The sequence below is a fragment of the Aethalodelphis obliquidens genome, unplaced genomic scaffold (genome assembly GCF_003676395.1).
Source record: "Aethalodelphis obliquidens isolate GAN/ISIS:26980383/991018 unplaced genomic scaffold, ASM367639v1 scaffold22, whole genome shotgun sequence".
In the NCBI taxonomy this organism is placed as follows: Eukaryota; Metazoa; Chordata; class Mammalia; order Artiodactyla; family Delphinidae; genus Aethalodelphis; species Aethalodelphis obliquidens.
In genome coordinates, this window is record NW_020837966.1 from 6,326,536 (window position 1) to 6,347,418 (window position 20,883).

Consider the following 20,883-nt stretch of genomic DNA (forward strand, 5'->3'; position numbering starts at 1 on the left):
TCTTTCCGCCTCTTCAAGGGAACGCGCGTAGGGGATTTCCTGCTCTACGAAGGTACGCGGTTCACGCACGGGACCACACACTTGCCCTAATGGAGGGGTGAAAACGGGCCCTGCTTTCCCAAGAGATAACTTGTTAAAAGCTGACGTGCAGGGGCAGAGGCTGTAGCAACCCCATATGAAGCTAGGCCTAAACACCTCGGTCCCCACGCCAGGTTATACTGAAGATCCCTAATCCTTTGTCAGAACAAGAGAACTCCGAGACATTTTCGTCGACTATTGAAGCTTTTTAAGAGAAGCCAACGGGGAAGGCTTTTCTTGTATCTCTTCTCTCCCAGAAGAAGCATGGAAGATTTATTCCCGATGTTAAGAAAGTGGAAAGCCTCCTCACTTAAAAAATATTTACGATCTTAGTGTTTTCCTGACTACAAAATAAAGTATACATCTTGTTTAAAATACATGTTTACACATATATCCGTAAGTTCCCCACAGTCTTCGCCTCCTACATACTTCCTCCATACTGTTGGTGCAGTTTAGGATTAGTAGCACCCCCGACCAGCACCCTTATGCTGGTTAAGTCATGCTCACCCACCTTTCAGATCTCTTTAGAGTTTAACTCCCTGGGAAAATACATTCTTCACCTCCTAAATTACTCAGGCTCAAAAAAATCATAACTGCTCTTCACAGTTATGATTTCACATTTAATATTACTATTGACAACCCTCTTCCCCTCTCCCACTTGTCTGAAAACTCTGTAAGGCCGGCCTCTAGCCCGTTTTTATATTACGTTGTTTTCGCTGGGCTTGGCACACCGCGAAACTCACATATGGTTGAATGATAGAGAGATAGCTGAATAAACTATGGTGTATCCATTACTGCTCCTGAGAATACTCTCAGGAGTTAAAGGAATGTAGAACTATAAATTCTAATGAAAAGCTCTCCGAGATACAGTTACTGAAAAAACACCAAATAATGACTAAGTACCGTGAAGGAATATAAAAATGTAGATTTCACCCGGGGTGGGGTGTGTGGGGTGTGTGTGTGTGTGTGTGTGTGTGTGTGTGTGTGTGTGAATGCAGAACAATAACTTTCAAGTAGAATCTGCAGTAATGATAGTTACTGGTTACCTGTCTAACCTGTGTGGAGCGAGGAGGGCACCTTCCCCAGAGTGAGGGAACCTAGTTTGGGGGTGGTAGTCAAAAGAGCTTTATCTATACTTTTAAAAATCCGCTTTATTGAGATATAATTTACATGCAACAAAATTCACCAATTCTAAGTGTACAATTCTATGAATTTTAACAAATGTATACAGTAGTGTAGCCAACACCATAATCATGATATTAATCATTTATATTACCCCCAAAAGTTCTCTCATACTCCTTTGTAGTCGTTCTCTTCCCTCACTTCAAGCCGCTGGCCAACCACTGATGTGCTGTCACTATAGACTTGCCCTTTCCAAATTTCATGTAAATGGAATACTGCAGTATGTAGTCAGTCTTCTGTGGGTGGCCTCTTTCTCCTAGCCAAATGATTTTGAGATTCATCCATGTTATAGCATGTACCAATACTTTGTTCTTTTTTATTGCTGAGTAGTATTCCATTGTATGGATATACTACAATTTCTTTATCCATTCATCAATTGATGGCCCATTTGGGTTGTTTGAAGTTTTGGACTTTTATGAATAAAACTGAACATTTGAGTACAAGTGTCTGTGAATCTGTATTAACTTATTTTTACAAGATGAATTTATTCATGCACATATGTAATTTAAAAAATAATCTTTTAATTCAACGAATAAGTTCACCACTGTTTGACGTTTATTCTTCCAGATTTTACTCTCTGAAATATTAACATCCCTTTATAAATATTAATGGGATTTTATACTGCTAAGCAACTCCTTTTTCAATTTACAAATATACTGTGGCCATTTTAAAATATAAGTACTTACAGATTTAACTCATTCTTTTTAAGGGTTGCATTTCATTGTATACATGTAAGATAACTTATTTAACTGATCTATCAAATTGTAAAACATGAATTTCTTTGATCAAAATTCCACTTTCAATAATCTATGGTACCAAAATTTCCCTCAAGTTTCCTACGTAATACTTTTAAGATGTTCAATGTTCATTAAAGCACTGTAATGGAGAAAACTGGAAACATTATTTAAAATAAATAAATATATTTTTTTGGCCGTGCAGCTTGTGTGATCTTAGCTCCCCGACCAGGGATTGAATCCATGCCCTCAGCAGTGAAAGTGTGGAGTCCTAACCACTGGATGGCCAGGGAATTCCCAAAACAAATATTTAAATACTCCTTTGTTTCTTTTCCTCACTGGTCACTAGTCCAGACATTCCAATTTTGCTTTTGCTTTGCTGCAATTTTATGAGTTTACGCCAGTAATAAACGAAGACAGTTATTAGACCCATTGCCAGGATAAAGATTTAATATCTTTTCCTAATAGTGCTATCCTAGGCGATTCTGTAGTTGCTTATTCCAGCTGGTGCATTCTGCAGGATGGGGTTGAATAAGATAAGAAAAACCTGCGAAGTTTCAAAAAGAGTAAGCTTTATATTGTTGAAGTCCTACTGAGTAAAACTACGTTTCGTAGAACTACCCTTCAGAAACTGTCATTTCTCAGGAGTGACCCTGAGCAATCAAAACCAAAACCTTCTTTACTCAGGTGGATAAGGTAAAGCCACTCACAGATTCCAGTCGGTTTATTCTGCCCTGCCCCCCTTTTTTAAAATTTCCAAATGTTCCAATAATATTCTTAAGCAAAGTGAAATTAAATTTCAATTAAATATACAACATTTGAAGAACAGGGAAATGCAAAGGGTAAGCAACTGATTTTTGCACTCAGATTTTTAAAAGCAACTTAATAGACATGTTTATTAATTTCTGGTGTGCAACAAAACAAAGTCTATGCAATTACCTGAGAGATCCACATATTTTCCCAGAATTTGACTTAAACGGAATTATAGACTATATCTCCCTTTTTGAGAAGAAAACTTCCTTTTCACTGGAAATACGTATAAAGAGTTGCTTAGAAGTTGAATAACTTAAAATTGCATTTTGGAAGCTTGCTAGATAAAACATTCTTGTATCCTTTAAGTTTTTATGTCTGCTTTGAGTTTTTATAGAATTCCTTAAAACAATGTTCACCTGATCTAAGGGTCTTCTTAAATTGATTTTCTAAATTTCTTGAGACAAATGAAATGGGTCCCCTTCCTCATAACTTCTTCCAAAATATAATCCATATGTTCTTCTTAGTTAAGCAAAACAGATGGAAAGAATCCTGATCTCCATCATTAGCCTCTAAAACCTAAACCAAAAAATCAAATGAAGATGTCAGGAATAGATTTTTCAGATTTCCCTTTAAGATTTTCTACGCATCAAGAAGCTAATGGAGGTTACAAAACAGGATAATGGCCCACTGAAATGTCTCCATTGTAAAGATAAGGATAATCAGAGTCAGAGAGGTTAAGTAACCTGCCCAAGGTATCACAGCTAGTAAGAACTGGGATAAGAACCCATTTATTCTCATGTCAACACCCTTAACCATGGTACTACTGCCTTTTTTTTTTTTCTTTTAAGTACACTTAAAAGCAAGGGTTCCCATATGGAACAAACAGAATGGAATACCTATTTTAATTAGTGTGAAGAAGCCTCCAAAAGATTTCGAAATTCCCAGATAGCCTCTTTGAAATACTTGTCGTAAAAGGCTAATGAAAAATCAGGCACAAAAGGTATCTAAAACAATAACTAGGTCTAACCCATTATACCCTCCTAGGCTTCCTCATCAAAACATTGGCCCCCAGAATGATGTCTCAATTTCAATCAACTGAGACACTGGAAAAAACTATCCTCAAAAACCCTATGTAAACTCTTCAGCATCAACTTAAATGGCCTCATATGGGTCCCTCCCAGATTTGATGACTCTCTGAGGGATTTTCTGGCAAACTGCTATGTATTTCCTTAAACAGCCAAGGGGAAACAAAAATTAAAATTGATGAGGTTATTGAATACCACCAGAAATATTTATTGTTTGTCCTGGATGAAACCTGACAATATATTTGAAAGGATTTGATAACTTTAGGATTAGAAATTTGGCCAAATAGGAGAAGCTGATATTCAGGGCCTCTTAGGAATTTTTTTAGGCCTTCTCTCCTAAGTTAAATATACTAAAAGGGAAAGAGGCATTCAAACAATAGGTGAATCGGTGTGTCAGTCCTTTTAATCCTAAACCTCCCCATTCATCTTAAAATACTTGTAGACATTGTGACATTAGAAACAGAATTGTCCTGCAGATATACCCCAAAAATCCATCTTGTAAAAAACTTGGATACTTTGTGCCTTTGTGATATAGATTTTATACCCCCATTCTCTCTAGGACCTAAAAGCCATTCTTGGACATGCAAACACCAGGGAGGTAATTCTTATCAAAAGGGGTAAAAATCATTAAAAAAAAAAAACTTTTGTGACTTTTACACAAATAGTAGTAACTATAAGGTCTCTGTGTCTCTGTGCATCTATATTTATACATGTTGTAAATGTGTGATATTCTCCACCTCTGGATGGTATTATCAAAACTAATTTGTAGGGACTTCCCTGGTGGCTCAGTGGTTAAGAATCCGCCCGCCAATGCAGGGAACAAGGGTTCAATCCCTGGCCTGGGAAGATCCCACATGCTGCAGAGCAACCGAGCCCGTGCACCACAACTACTGAGCCTGCACTCTAGGGCCCGGGAGCCACAAGTTCTGAGCCCTTGAGCCATAACCACTGAAGCCCGTGCACCCTAGAGCCTGGGCACCACAACTACTGGGCCCGCGCACCTAGAGCCTGTGTGCTGCAACAAGAGAAGCCACTGCAAAGAGAAGCCCGCGCACTGCAACGAAGAGTAATAAGCTCACTGCAACTAGAGAAAAACCACAGGCAGCAACAAAGACCCAACACAGCCAAAAAAATAAATAAAATAAAAATTTTAAAAACTGTGGAAAAAAAGAAACCCTTATAAAAAAATTTGTAAAGTGCTCTCTTTGATTGGCTTAAAAACAAGTGCATATATATATATATATATATATAAATTAAGGATTGGGTATTCTAAAACTCAGAAATATAGAAACTAACCCAGATGTTTTTCAAGTTTGTGTGGTCTAGGATAAATTAAAGCTAGTTTAACTTCACTGGTGTAAAAACAGGCATGTTTCTAGAATTATCAGCATCAAGTATAAAATTTTTTATTTTACCTGGGTTAACTGGTCAGGTAGGCTCATGTTGCCTCTTTTAAAAAATGTGTCAGCATGAATGTAATCAAAGTATGATTGTTAGGAGCAAGTAATAGATATAAGATAAAACGTTTTTAGGTGAACTCTTTAGCAATAACTATATTTTATGTGTACTTAAAAAAATTTCTCAAATCTCTCTGGTAACTTGAAACTTTAAAGATTTTGCAAGTTAAATTAAATAATAGGGTTTATTGAATATCTGGATCATTTCCAAATGGGATAAAATACTGATACATTAATTGCTAAATATAGGTTCATCTACTTTTGGCTTCCTACTATAGAGAAACTAAAGAAAAAGGAGAACATGCTTGTAGAAATAAAAGTTTCCAAGGGTTAAAAGTTATAATTAATGCATGTATTATAATTAAGACTACTGGAAATAGTAGAGGAGACAGCTCTGTATGTAAGGACAGCATGATGTGTTTTTTGGTTAAGAAGAGGTCTGAGGAATAAAGATGCAAATTTGTTGAAGGAAATGAGAGTAATTTTGTCTAAACTAGAACTTCTGGTTATTTCAGAAGACAGTGAGAGAGAATTTTACCTTGTGTAATCAAGCTGGATAAAACTGAATTATAAGGGTTTTTTAATTACACTTTAAAATTAGTAGTGTACTTACGTGAAACTAAAACTTGATTACCTTTCATCTGTTAAAAGGACAGTGTTTTTTTTTATCATTTTGGCCAAATAGATAATTAAGTATTGTTTCATGATCTGTGATCCTATTTAGTCAAGTGTCCAAACTTTTGATATTCTTTGATAGCTTCCACAAATCAAATGCTATATGGAGTCCTTTTGATCTCTAGTTAACTTTGGGATTCAGGGGGCCCCTGAAATATCTCAAAGAATTTATTCTCTCATTTCATAAAAAGGGAGATGTTAAACCAATTTAGGCTTATTTGACATGTTAAATTACATGGGAAGCATTGTCAAATAAGTAACATTAAGCCTTCTTTATGTTGTGTCTGTATAGGTATGTGTTAATAAGTGTTCCAGAAATTGTATGAAATTCCTGGAAGTCTGATATGTCCTGGCATAATGTCTGTCATCAAAATTGAGGCTCACACTAAAAGGACTGAACTTGAATATCAGGGAAATGCCCTAGCTTTTATGCAAAGGCAGTAGCAACAGAATCCGTAAAGATTGTGGTACCTGTGGATGACATCTATTCTACTTCTGGAAAAAAAAAAAAAAGACCCCTCATTGCCAGACCTTTGCCATTCTGATATCCTTCCAACATGGCAACGGTCTGTTCCAGAAACAGAGAAATTAAGATGGGTAAACAATGGCTGTAATTTAAACAATCATGGCTATAGGAAACCCAAGACAGCCACTTGGATTTTCCAGGCTCTCTGGCAAACCCCAGTTTTCATTTTTTGCATTCCTTCTGCACAGGCCTCATCTCTTCCCTCTGGACCCTTTGAACACCTGCAGCTGGACTTCATTCAACTGCCACTTAGTATGGGCTATCAATACGCTTTTGTTATTGTATGCATGTTTTTCAGATGGCCTGAAGCCTTCCTCTGCCATAAGGTGTGATGCCCTCACAGTGGCAAGGAAATGGTTAGACAATGGGTTTCCCACTTTGGGTAGACCTTTCACAATCTCCACTGATCAAGGTACCCACTTCATTGGGCAAATCATATGAGCCTTAATGAAAAACTGACAAACTACTCGGAATTACCACTGTCCCTATATCACCCTCAATCATCGGGTAAGGTCAAGTGAACTAATGGAAATACTGGTTTCAAGCAGAGCAAGTATTAATTACATGGGACTGCATAAACTCAGGAGGATGCTCTAACATTTTGGATTTCCAGATTTAAGGAAACCTTTTCTCTGAAGCTATCTAGGACTTAATGGAAGTTTGGCAAAGTATACCTTTGTGAACAAAGATGAAACATTTACTTTTCTCCCTACCTGGTCCCTCCAGAATTCAGAATCTCTCAGTGAATATTCTTATTTTCATGACAATATATTTATCTGCGTAAGTTCAATAAGAATCTGTTCTCCTTCTCACACTGCACCCAAACCATACGAATATGAGGACTACAGAGAAAAGTCATATAAATGTAAGGCATGTGGGAGAGTCTTCAGTTACCACAAATCTGTTCCTATGAAAGAACTCACCCCAGAAGAACACTCTGTGAATGTAAGCAATGTGGAAAAGCCTTCAGTTAATACCAGTCTGTTCAAAGACATGAAAACAGTCACACTGGGGAGAAACCCTATGAATGGAACAATGGGTAAAGCCTTCAGTTGTTCCAATTATGTTAAGATAAATGAGAGATCTCATACTGGAGAGAAACCCTATGAATGCAAGGAATGTGGGAAAGCCTTCAGTTACTGCAGTACATTTTGAAGCCATGAAAGAACTCAGAATGGAGAGAAATCTCTTGAATGTAAGCAAAGTGAGAAAGCCTTCAATTTGCCCAAATCCTTACAAAATCACGTGAGAATGAACACCAAGCAGAAACGAGATAAATGTGAAAAACATGGGAAATTTTTCAATTTCAACAAATACCATCAAAGTCATATGTAAACTCCCACTGGAGAGAAATCCCACGAATACAAGTAGTACTGGAAAGCCTGATGCAAATTAATTCACATATTATGCTCCTGAAAATTTACAATATGAAAGTTATCAGTTATAAATATATATATATATATTTTTAATCAGTCCCTCATTCATAAAGTAATTCTGTGGAGCATGGATTCTGCTTGTTACTTTTACCAATGTACACTGAATTGAGATGATTCTGTAAGTACTCTTAGCCTTAGTACATAAGTTTAATAAGTCATGTTTTTTCATTAAATCAGTTAATAACATTTTTGCCTTCCCATTATGAAGTTTGCTGGATCCATGGGTAAATTGAAGTGTACTTTGAATATGCAAGGAGCTTCAATTTTTATATAATTAAAAAACTGTTTTCTAAGTAAGGGGTCATTGAGAAATGACACTCTGACATTTGTTGGACTTTTCCAACTGGCCTCCTGTGGGAGGTTCTGGATATCTTACCCATTATATATATTTCACCTTTCCTATAAGAAAAATTATATTTTGTTGGCCAGAAGAGCCTTTTTCCATTTTCCTTGCTAGTAAATAGTTGACATAAATTTGTTAAGTATACAAAGGTTGTTATATCGTCACATGTGAAGTATTCTTTTCATCTTCTGCCTTTTGTTCTTTGTCATTACTTCTAATTGGGATATGAATAACAGATTTTGCATTAACAAGGGGGACCTGTGATAGGACAATAAAATCTAGAGTTGGAGATTACCATTCTGGATTGTATCCTGTCAACATAGGTAATGTTATGAAGTATATTTTCTAAAATCTACTGCTTTTATGGCTACATGTTAGAATTCATGGAATCTATGGAAGATGGAGGAAAATAACAGCTTTTGTTTTATTTAATAGCAAAGGAAAGTTAAAAAAAAAAAGAAATAAAGAAAAAGAACCTGTTCTCCTTGTAAAACGACACAATTACCAAGGCTTTCACTGGAATGTAATGTTTGAGAGAAACGTACATAGCCTCATATGACCAGACAGCTTCAAGGAACTGCTTGGAAAAATCAAGCTGTTATTTTGCTTACAAGGTTCTAGCAAAGCAATCTTACAAAAAATGGTCAATCACTGTTCTTGCTGCATGTATATAAATAATCAGGCCAAGTTTAATACAAACAAATTTAGTTTTACGGTGATTAACTATAGTAAAAAAAAATGGGAGTAATTATAGGAGAAAAATTAAGTTTTTACCTTTGTAGATATTAGATTTTACTGCTATTAACTGTCACACCTCTATACTGGACTCCCCTGGCCTAAGGTATTGCCTGTGGTCTTGCTGCCTGTTCATAATACCACTTTTGGGAAACATAAACTCACTCCACATGAGATAATCATGGGCAGACCAATGTCTATTGGTATACAACCTTCTGCTGATCCTTTGTAGCCCCATGCTAGTATGATCAGCTACTGTAAGTCTTTAATATCTTATTTTCAAGCCTATTACCAACAGGTTAAAGAAGCTTTCCCATATTCCAATTTAGGGAAAACTTGTTGGTCAGAGTCTGAAGCCTGGTGACTGGATATTCTGGAGGCATTATCAGAAAAAAACCACCCTCAAAGCCCCACTGGAAGGAAACTTACCAAGTGCTTCTGGCCACTTGCACTGCTGCAAAACTAAAAGGCAATAAGCCTTGTATACATATATTATAGCTAAAGGAGGCTCCAACTGACATCTGGTCCTGTACAAACACTGGAGACCTCCAAATCAAGTTGACAAGGATGAGAAGTAGTGGACATCGATGTAGACTGCTTCCATCCAAGACACCAGATCAAGACTTCCCATTTCAGCTAAACACAAAATCTTTTCTTCTCTTTCCTTTATTCTGGCACTGACTTGGAAAGATAATGCCATCAGCCATATCTTCCAGGCCATTGCTAAGGAAGGTAATCTCTAGAATTTAGAACAATTTTTTATGGCAAGCTAGGAAAAAAATCTAACCGACCCCGGCCTTAAATGGGCAAATGCAACAATTCTTGCAGATGAATCCATTAACAATGCCAACTTAGTGGAAAGGATTTATTTTTTGGTGGTTATCATTCTCCTTGGGCATATGAATGCCTAGATGGCTGGTGCACAGCTGGGCAATGCCTCCTAAGTTACCTAACTGTGACCCTAACTGTTCTCGAAAGGGCCTACCAGGAGGCATTTATGATTCAGGATTTGCTTCCCTTGGCAGGTCCCTACTTCCATGGTTAGGAATAAATACAAATGATGCTATAATCAGGAACCTTTCCTTAACTCTTGAAAGTACAGCAGGATCCACTGCTAATCAATAGCCTCCCAGCAAAGATCCTTGGACTTTCTGGGGGGGTTGAAATTCAGTTACATATTAAGCAAGCCACTTGGCTTAAGAAGATGACTCTGAATGGGGTCTTTCTTTGATTGGTTTGGGTCTTGGAGACCATAGCTTCAAAGTCCACTCCAAACACTGGAAATTATCCTGCTTATTATAATCATAGTAATCCCCCTGGTGCTTTGTATCCTCTCAAAAGCTTTAAATGCGTGTTTGCAGCCACTAACCACCATGCAAATGATCACCCTAAGACTAGAACAGAAAAGAAACAAAGAGAGTAACCAATTTAAGGATTATGAACCATGACCTGTGAATGTCACAGGGCTTAAAGAAAAATGTCATGACCTATGGATGCAGAGAGTGACCTATGGCAGCTGAGAGTGGCACTAATGCCTTAATTTTTTTTATCACATCTCATTTATGCTGAGAGTTTGATCAGAAGGGGGGAATTGTTAAAGAAGAAGCAGACCCAAAATGGAGTCATTTGCTTCCCCTTACCCACTACAGCAAACCAGGACTTAACTGCTGTTCCAACTCCTCCCAGAAATGACCTTGTGTTTAACAATGGTTAAAGAAATTACTAGGTAGCATGAAGCTGAATGTCTAAGACTGCTATGTACCATAACAACATCAACATCATTTTTTATTTCAGAAAACCTTCTTCTCCTTACCCAAATCTCCATCTATCCTGACTGTATAAATATTTCAAATGTCTCATAATTACATATCTTCCATGCTACAAAACAGAAATGAATTTACTCAAAAAATTTTTTCCTCCAAAAATTAGATTTACTGACTCATGTCTTCATGGTAAATGACGGTTGATAGTGAAACAATCATCTAACATTAAATTCAAATATCTGTATGTTTCTCAGATTTTAACATGCATCAGGATTCCTTAGAGGGATTGTTAAAACCAGATTGCTGGGACTCTCACTTCTAGTCAAGATAAAGTACAAAGACCAGATTTACCCCCTCACCTAAAATAATTTTTTAAAAAACAGACAAAATTTATTAAACAATGGTTTTCAAGACCCTGGACACCAGGCAATGAAAAACAATGATTCCTGAAAGACAGAAAACAAATGCAGTAAGGCCTGAATCTGAGACTGCCCCTGCTTACTGCCTTGAGAGTGTTTCCAGCCCATAGCACAGAAAGGGGAACAGAGGGGTAGGCTGGTGAACTCCTTGAGCTGAAAGTCCGAGGAAACCAAACTTTAGGGCAGAATGCCAGAGAGAGAGCGAGCAAAGAAAGAAAAACACCTTGTATAGAAAGAGATCTACAGAAGGCTTCCCCTAGAATATTCAGCAGAGTACCAATAAGTACATGCATGTGCAGAAACGACCGAAAAGCCAAAGACTCATCAAAGGATTAAAGAGAACAGTGCCTGTTCCCATCAGCAAGACTGAAAAAACTCATAATTCATGGGATAGTGAGTAGGACACTCAAGAAGGTCTCCCCTCAGTAGTGAAGAATAATTAGTTCTATATTGAGGACTACTTCGAACCTACCTAACAAGTCATAAAACACCTGAAAGGACCAAATGTTTGCAAATAGCTTAACTGCACCCTAGAACAAAGCTCAAGAAATTTTTAAGAATACAAAAATATCCAACGTCTAACAAGGTAAAATTCTGGCATCTAACCTAAGATTATTATTTTTTAATATTTATTTATTTTATTTTATTATTTATCTTATTATTTTGGCTGCATCAGGTCTTAGCTGCGGCACTCAGGATCTTCGTTGAGGCACGTGGGAGCTTTTTGTTGCAGCACATGGACTTCTCCTTCGTTGCAGCGCGTGGGCTCCAGAGTGCGTGGGCTCTGTAGTTTGCAGCACGCAGGCTCTCTCATTGAGGCACGTGAGCTCAGTAGTTGTGGCGCGTGAGGGTTTAGTTGCCCTGTGGCATGTGGGATCTTAGTTCCCTGACCAGGGACTGAACCCACGTCCCCTGCATTGGAAGGCGGATTCTTTACCACTGGCCCACTGGGGAAGTCCCTAACCTAAGATTATTGAGTACACAAAGAAGCAGAAACACATGACCCATAATAATGAGGTAGTCCATCGAAATGAACTCAGAACTGAGAGAGATGTTATCTTAAATAAGTACAGGACTCCCCTGGTGGCGCAATGGTTAAGAATCCGTCTCCCAATGCAGGGGACACGGGTTCGAGTCCTGGTCCGGGAAGATCCCACATGCCATGGGGCAACTAAGCCTGTGCGCCACAACTACTGAGCCTGCGCTCTGAAGCCCGCGCGCCTAGAGCCCATGCTCTGCAACAAGAGAAGCCAACGCAATGAGAAGCCCGCGTGCCACAACAAAGAGTAGTCCCCACTCACCGCAACTAGAGAAAGCCCGTGCACAGCAACAAAGACCCAACACAGCCAAACATAAATAAATTTTTAAAAAAAGTACAGACATGAAAGACAAAAGACATAAATCAAGCTTCTAGAAATAAAAACTACCACGTCTGAGAAGAAAAATACACTAGATAGTTAACAGCAAATTAGACAATACAAAAGAGAAGACTAACTTAAAGGCATAGCAATACAAAAGTATCCAAAATGAAATACAGATAGAGGAGTAAAACAAAAACATGAAAAGCATCAGTGAGCTGTAGGACAACCTCAAGCAGCCTAACACGTGAGGTAACTGATGTCCCTGAAAGAAGGGAAGGGGGACAGAAAAAATACTGGAAGAAATAATGACCAAAAGTTTTCCAAATTTGATTACAACTATAAAACCACATATTCAAGAAGCTCAACTGACCCCATACAAGAAACCTGAATAAAACTACATCAAAGCCTATCATTATCAAATAACTCAAAACCAGTGACAAAGAGAAAATCTTAAAAGTAGCAAGAGAAAAAGAGACTTATTAGCTACCTAGGAACAAAGATAAAGATGACATATTTCTCACTGGAAATAATGCAAGCAGGAAGACAGTGGAGCAGCATTTTAAAATACTAGAAGGCAAAATAACAGCCTAGAAATCTATATGCAGCAAAAAACATCATTTAAAAAGAAGGTAAAATAAAGATATTCCCAGACATACAAAAGTTGAAAATTCATCAACAGCAAATCTGCACTACAAGAAACGTTAAAGGAAGTTCTTCAGGCAGAAGGATAATTATACCATAAAGAGCTACACAAAGGAATAAAGAGCACCAGAAAAGGTTAGGTAGAAGAGTATTCATGTAAGAATTTGTTTTCTTACTATTTAAAACTTAAAAAAAAAATAGTGAACTATTTAAACAAAACTAACAATAGGGCTTCCCTGGTGGCGCAGTGGTTGAGAGTCCGCTTGCCGATGCAGGGGACATGGGCTCGTGCCCTGGTCTGGGAGGATCCCGCATGCCGCGGAGCAGCTGGGCCCGTGAGCCATGGGTGCTGAGCCTGTGCGTCCGGAGCCTGTGCTCCGCAACAGGAGAGGCCCGCATACCGCAAAAAAACCAAAAAACAAAAAACTAACAATAATGTATTGTGGTATTTATAACTTAGGTAAAAGTAAAATCCATGAACAATAATATTACAAAGGCTGGAAGGAGCCAAACAGAAGTACACTATTATAATATTCTATACATCAAGTGGCATAATATCACTTGAGGGGAAACTGATAAGTTAAAAATGTGTGCTGTAAATCTTAAAGCAGCTATACTAAAATAATAAAACAAAGAGTTATACTTAATAATCCCACAAAGGAGATAAAACAAGATCATAAATATTCCATTAATTCAAAAGAAGTCAGAAAAAAAAGAAAAGGGGAACAAGAGCAGATAATACAAACAGAAAACAAATAGCAAGATAATAGATTCAAATGTAGTTTTTTTGTAACCATAGCAATAATCACAGTAATTGTAAATGATATACTTATACCAATTAAAAGGCAAAATTTGTGAAATTGGATAAAAAAGCAAGAACTAGGGAATTCCCTGGCAGTCTAGTGTTTAGGACTTGACACTTTCACTGCAGTGGGCCTGAGTTTGATCCCTGGTCAGGGAACTATAAGACCCCACAAGGCATTCAGCGTGGCCAGAAAAAGGAAAAAAAAGCAAGAACTACATTACCTACAAAAGTATTTTATTTTATTTTATTGAAGAGCTGGCTCTTTTAAAAAATATTTATTTATCTTGGCTGCACCAGGTCTTAGTTGTGGCACGCAGACTCCTTAGTTGAGGCATGCAGGCTTCTTTTTTTTTAATTTTAATTTTTTATAAATTTATTTTATTTATTTCTTTTTGGTTGCATTGGGTCTTCATTGCTGCGTGCAGGCTTTCTCAAGTTGTAGTGAGCGGGGGCTACTCTTCGTTGCGCTGCGTGGGCTTCTTATTGTGGTGGTCTCTCCTGTTGCAGAGCATGGGCTCTAGGTGTGTAGGCTTCAGTAGTTGTGGCATGTGGGCTCAGTAGTTGTGGCTTGCGGGCTCTAGAGTCCAGGCTCAGTAGTTGAGGCACACGGGTTTAGTTGCTCCGCAGCATGTGGGATCCTCCTGGACCAGGGCTCGAACGCACGTCCCCTGCATTGGTGGGCAGATTCCCAACCACTGTGCCACCAGGGAAGCCCCCATGAGGACTTCTTAGTTGCGGCATGCAGACTCTTAGTTGCAGCATGTGGACTTCTTAGTTGCGGCATGCAAACTCTTAGTTGTGGCATGCATGCAGGATCTAGTTCCCCGACCAGGGATCGAATCCAGGCCCTCTGCATTGGGAGTGCAGAGTCTTACTCCCTGGACCACCAGGGAAGACCCTACGAAAGTATTTCAAATGTAAAAATACAAGTAGGTAAAAGTATGGAAAAGATATATCATGCTAACAATAGTCATAAGAAACCTGGAATTCTATTAATATCAGACTAGATTTCTGAGCAAAGTATACACAAATCTACAATTATGGTCAAGAGATTTCAATAGCCCTCTCTTAATAACTGACGGAACAAGAAGGCAGAAAATCAGCAAGGACGTGAACAACACTATCAACAAACTTGACCTGACATTTATATAACACTCTACCCAACAACAGCAAAATACACGTTGTTCTCAAGTATACCCAGAACATTTACAAAGATAAACCATATTCTGGACCATAAAACGAATCTTAAAAATTTAAAAGGACTCAGATCATACCAAGTATGTTCTCAGACCACATTAAATGAAATTTGAAATCAAGAACAAAAAGATTTTTAGAAAATCTATAAATATTTTAAAAGGAAATAACACTTCTAAATAACCCATGGATCAAAGAAATCCTAAAGGAAATTATAAGGTATTTTGAACTGAATGAACATAAATATAGAACGTATCAGAATTTACGGGATGCCACTAAAGCAGTACTTAGGGGAAACTGTATAGCACTAAAAACCTATATTAGAGAAGAGAAAAGGTCTCAAATCAATGACCTCAGCTTCTACCTTGAGAAACTAAAAAAAAAAGACCAAATTAAAACCAAAGTAAGCAGAACAAAGGAAAGCCAAAAGTAAGAATCAATGAAATGGAAAATGGAAAAACAGAAAATCAATATAACCAAAATCTGGTTCTTTTAGAAGATGAATAAAATTCATAAGCCTCCAGTATCAGGAATGAGAAAAGTTACATCACTATAGTCTCTACAGATAATAAAAGAATAACAAGGGAATATTATGAACAATTTTATTCCCTTAAATGCCACCACTTAGATGAAATGGACACAGTTCTTGAAAAACACAAAATACCAACGCTCACTCAAGAAGAAATAGATAACCCTAACAGCCTTGTATCTTTTTAAAAGTTGAAAATGTAAACACCTTCCCACCAACCATCATTTAAGGAAGAAATAATACCATTTTGACACAAAGTCTTCCAACTCAGTCCATGAGCCTTGATACCAAAACCAGACAGTCATTACAAAAAGACTACAACCCAATACTGCTCATGAACACAGATGCAAAAATTCTAAACAAAAATTGAGCAAATCAAATCCGAAACTATATGAAAAGGATAACATATCAAGGCTAAGTGGTGTTTAATCCCAGGAATACAGTTGGTTTATCATTCAAAAGTTGATCAGTGTTAACAAACCAATTATATTCATAAAATGAAAACAAAACAAAACCATATAATCATCTTGATAGATTCAGAAAAAGCATTTAACAAAATCCAGAGTCCATTCCTGATAAAAACTCAGCAAACTAGGACTAGAAGAGAACTTCATAAACTTGATAAAGGACATCTACAAAAAACCTATAGCTAATATCAGACCTAATGATAAAAGTCTGAATGCTTTCCTTTAAGATCAGGAATAAGACAGATGTCTAGTCTCATACATGTTATTCAACATTCCATTGGAGGTTCCAGCCAGTGAAATCAGGCAACAAAAATAAACAAAAGTCATCCATATTGGAAAGGAGAAGTAAAACAATCTTTATTCATAGATGGCATGATCTTCTATGTAAAAAAATATGATGGAATATGCCAAAATAAAGCTACTAGATCTAATAAATGAATTTAGTAAGGTAGTGGGATACAACATCAATATACAAAAATCAACTATATATTAGAATTTTGAACTGGACTTTTTAATGAAAATTGAAAACTGAATTTTATAAAGTGATATCATTTACAACAATATCAAACATATGATAGGCATATGGGTAAATCTGACAGAAGATGTGAAAGATTTGTACCTTGAAAACTATAAAATACTGCTAAGAAATTAGAGAAGACACAAATAAATGGAGAGATATATTTTGTTCATAGATCAGAGACAATTTTAAGATGTCACTTCTCCCCCAATTTACAATCCCAATCACTAGCAGTAATTTGTGTAGAAATTCATAAATTTCTGCTTCTTCAAAAGACCTGTTATGAAAATGAAAAAAGGTATATAAACTTTGGAGAAAAATTTTGTAGACCGTATATCTGAAAAAGAATTTGCATCAAGAATATATAGCGAGCTTCCCTGGTGGCGTAGTGGTTATGAATCTGCCTGCCAATGCAGGGGACACGGGTTCGAGCTCTGGCCTGGGAAGATCCCACATGTTGCGGAGCAACTAAGCCCATGCGCCACAACTACTGAGCCTGAACTCTAGAGGCCTCGAGCTACAACTACTGAGCCCGCGTGCCACAACTACTGAAGCCTGCGCACCTAGAGCCCGTGCTCCACAATGGGAGAAGCCACTGCAATGAGAAGCCCACGCACCGCAACGAAGAGTAGCCCCCACTCACCGCAACTAGAGAAAGCCTGCACACAGCAACGAAGACCCAATGCAGCCAAAAAATAAATAAATAATTTTAAAAAAGAAAAAAGTATAGAGAACTCTCAAAATTCAACCACTAGAATTTAAACAACTCAGTCTTTAAAAAGAGCAAAGATTTTAACAGACACTTTACCAAAGAACATATACAGAAGACTAATGGAAAGCACATGGAAAGATGTTCAACATCACAGGTCATTAGGGAAATGCAACTTACAATCCCAGTGATACAACAATACAAGCATATTAGAATGGCTAAATTTAAAAAGGCTGGGCAGGGAATTCTCTGGTGGTCCAGTGGTTAGGGCTCCATGCTTCCACTGCAAGGGGCACAGGTTTGATCCCTGGTCGGAGAACTAAGATCCTGCAAACTACACGGCATGGCAAAAAAAAAAAAAAAAGGCTGAGCATACCAAGTGTTGAGTAGGATGTGCAGAAACTGACACTCTCATACACAGTTGGTGGAAACAAATTAGTATAACCACTCTGAAAAAGTCTGGCAATTTCTTAAGAAGTTAAACATTCACCTACCATATGATTCAGCTATCACACGCACTATCACTCCTAGTATTTACCCAAGATAAAAGGATATATATGTCCATACAAAGACTTGTACATGAGTGTTCATAACAGCTTTATTTGTAATAGACAAAAACTAGAAATGACCCAAACGTCCATCAACAGGTGACTGGATAAGAAATTTGTGTTATAGCCATATAATGGAATACCACTGAGCAATAAAAAGAATCAACTATTTAAACATGCAGTATGAATGAATCTCAAAATCATTATGCTGAGTGAAAGAAGTCAGATCACTCTCTGCACTGGGAGCCACTTTCCTGCCACAGCCCCTTACTCCCCTCCCTGGTGAGGAGTACCTCTGAGCTGCTGGGCCGACCACTGTCTGCAGTAGTGATGAAACAACTGCAGATGCTGACAGATGAGAGCCTCAGCAGCTTGGCAGCCTCAGGGTTCTTGACCTCACTTATCCCTAGGCATAGCTTCCAAACCAGTGCCACTGAAGGGACACTGACACAGCAGCCACGTTCACTGGGGCTGGGGCTGCCACAGTTGGGGTGGCTGGGATTGGCACTGTGTTTGGGAGCCTCATCCTTGGTTATGCCAGGAACTCTTCTCTGATGCAACAGCTCTCCTCCTATGCCATTCTGGGCTTTGCCCTCTTGGAGGCCATGGGACTCTTTTCCCTGATGGTAGTCTTTTCCATTCTCTTTGCCATGTTAAGGAGCCCTCTCTAACTCCCATAGTTCTTTCTACCGTGTCTAATTGGCCCTGTATGTTCGTTTTCCTACACATCCCCAGGCAGCCTGGGGAAAGTGGTTGGCTCAGGGTTTGACAGAGGGAAGACAAATAAATACTATGTTAAGATGATTAAAAAAAGAAAAAAAGAAAAAAGCCAGATCAAAAAAAGAAGTACATACTGTGTGTAAAACCTAGAAAATACAAACTAATCTACAGTGACAGAACACAGATCAGTGGCTGTTTGGAAAGGGGAGGCAGGATGGAGTGCAAAGGAACATAAGAAGATTTTGGGGGGGTGACAAGACATATACCTATCTTGACTGTGCTGATGGGTCTATGGGTGTATTCAAACGTCCAAACTTAACAAATTGTACACTTTGTGTTCAGTTTATTGTATGTCAATTACACCTCAGTAAAGCTGTTTTTTAAAAACACAAATTTCTGGATTCTATCACCAGAGCCTTTGGCTGTAAAAATATTTACCCATTTCATTCGATCAAAATCAATCATTTTGATAGCTTCCTACTGAGGTCTAAATATCCACTCACTTAATAGCAAGTATGATAACTTGGGAACATAAAGTTACTATTTTTCAAAATTATCTCAATATAGAAGCAACTTATACTACAAAGTATTCGTCCTGGTGGATACAGAAAAATATGAGGGATAGTAAAAAAAATAAATAAAGGATTTATGAAGTTTAGCTTTCTAATGGCTAAGCAGAAATAGTATGATGACAAAGAAAATGGGGAGGCAAAAATAAACAGAAAAGCCGACGCACCTATGGTCATCTAATCTATGACAAAGGAGGCAAGAATATACAATGGAGAAAAGACATTCTCTTCAATAAGTGGTGCTGGGAAAACTGGACAACTACATGTAAAAGAACGAAATAGAACATTCTCTAACACCATACATAAAAATAAACTCAAAATGGATTAAAGACCTAAATGTAAGGCCAGACACTATCAAACTCGTAGAGGAAAACATAGGAAGAACACTCTTTGACATAAATCACAGCAAGATCTTTTTTGACCCACCTCTTAGAGTAATGGAAATAAAAACAAAAATAAACAAATGGGACCTAATGAAACTTAAAAGCTTTTGCACAGCAAAGGAAGCCATAAACAAGATGAAAAGACAACCCTCAGAATAGGAGAAAATATTTGCAAACGAAGCAACTGACAAAGGATTAATCTCCAAAATATACAAGCAGCTCATACAGCTCAATATCAGAAAAATAAACAACCCAATCCAAAAATGGGCAGAAGACCTAAACAGACATTTCTCCAAAGAAGATATACAGATTGCCAACAAACACATGAAAGGATGCTAAACATCACTAATCATTAGAGAAATGCAAATCAAAACCACAATGAGGTATCACCTCACACAGGTCAGAATGGCCATCACCAAAAAATCTACAAACAATAAATGCTGGAGAGGGTGTGGAGAAAAGGGAACCCTCTTGCACTGTTGGCGGGAATGTAAATTGATACAGCCACTATGGAGAACAGTATGGAGGTTCCTTAAAAAACTAAAAACAGAGCTACCATATGATCCAGCAATCCTACTCCCAGACACATATCTGGAGAAAACCGTAATTCAAAAAGATACATGCACTCCAATGTTCACTGCAGCACTACTTACAATAGCCAGGACATGGAAGCAACCTAAATGTCCATTGATGGATGAATGGATAAAGAAGATGTGGTACATACCGTCTTTGGAAGATTACTGAAATATAACTCATCCATAAAAAAGAACGAAATAATGTCACTTGCAGCAACATGAATGGACCTAATCTAAAATTAAAATTGGAATCTAAAAAATGGTACAAATGAACTTATTTACAAAACAGAAAGAGTCACAGATGTAGAAAACAAACTTACGGTTACCAAGGGGGAAAAAGGGGGAGGGATAAACTGGGAGATTGGGATTGACATACACACTACTATATATCGAATAGGTAACTAATAAGAACTTACTGTATAGCACAGGGAGCTCTACTCAATATTCTGTAATGACCTATATAGGAATACAATCTAAAAAAGACCAGATATATGTATAATGTACAACTGATTCACTTTGCTGTACAGCAGAAACTAACACAACATTGTAAATCAACTATATTCCAATAAAACTTAAAAAAAAAATTTAAACAGAACCCAAGCCTAGTGTTAACACTAGTAAAACGGATGAAACCTATCATAATTAGACAACAATAATCTTAATTTGAAGAAAGGCATA

The 20,883-nt window shown here is 37.6% G+C and overlaps 1 pseudogene; it reads left to right on the forward strand.

The window, feature by feature from the left end:
• The first annotated feature begins 18,134 nt into the window (after positions 1-18,134).
• LOC113628145 (ATP synthase F(0) complex subunit C2, mitochondrial pseudogene) lies at positions 18,135-18,672 on the forward strand (annotated as a pseudogene).
• Positions 18,673-20,883: the final 2,211 nt, after the last annotated feature.